Here is a 594-nt window from a genome sequence, read left to right as displayed (position 1 = left end):
ATTTTTTAATAATCGATGGAAAGATGCGCTCGGGTGAGGATTCACGCACACACTCAGAAAATGGGGTGTCGCAGCTTGGAGGACCGGCTGTCAAGCTGACGTGAGGAGGGGAACCCCTTCCGTGTACTTCCCACAATCCCGCGGCCGGAATCGACCCCCCACCTGACCGTAGGCGCCTCCGTGAGCACATGGGCACCTCCCCACCTTCTCCGTCCAGCTGGTCCACGGAGACCCAACACCAGGAAACCCTCGCGATGGCCCGTCCGCGTCCCCGTCAGCCAGGAAGAGCTCACGGCAGCCTCCGGGGGAACGCGTCCACGCAGGGTCCTCTCATAGTTTCCATAACCCACGCTGCGACCGTGACGTGTTTAAAAAGACTCACCAGCGGTGATCTCTCCCCACTCACTCCTGATTTAAGGACGGACCTGTGGCCGTCCCCCGCCTCTCCCCATCCATCACCCCGAGCGCCACGTCAGCCGTGTCCTTAACGGTGCGGGTTCTGCTGGTGCCATTTGTCTCGGGGACACCTCTCGCCTGGGAGCGCGCGGTGGCTGGAGGGCGGTAAACTTTTCCTAAGAGGATTGTGCAGAGGAA

The 594-nt window shown here is 61.1% G+C and overlaps 1 protein-coding gene across 1 annotated transcript in view; it reads left to right on the top strand.

The window, feature by feature from the left end:
- GABRG3 (gamma-aminobutyric acid type A receptor gamma3 subunit) overlaps positions 1-594 on the top strand; it is a 49,127-nt gene that overhangs the window by 3,074 nt on the left and 45,459 nt on the right. The gene's annotated exons all lie outside the window — the stretch shown is intronic.

The sequence above is a fragment of the Myotis davidii genome, unplaced genomic scaffold, assembly GCF_000327345.1.
Source record: "Myotis davidii unplaced genomic scaffold, ASM32734v1 scaffold811, whole genome shotgun sequence".
Taxonomy (NCBI): Eukaryota; Metazoa; Chordata; class Mammalia; order Chiroptera; family Vespertilionidae; genus Myotis; species Myotis davidii.
The sequence above is the reverse complement of the archived record's forward strand: the minus strand, read 5'-3'. Positions and strand labels throughout refer to the sequence as shown.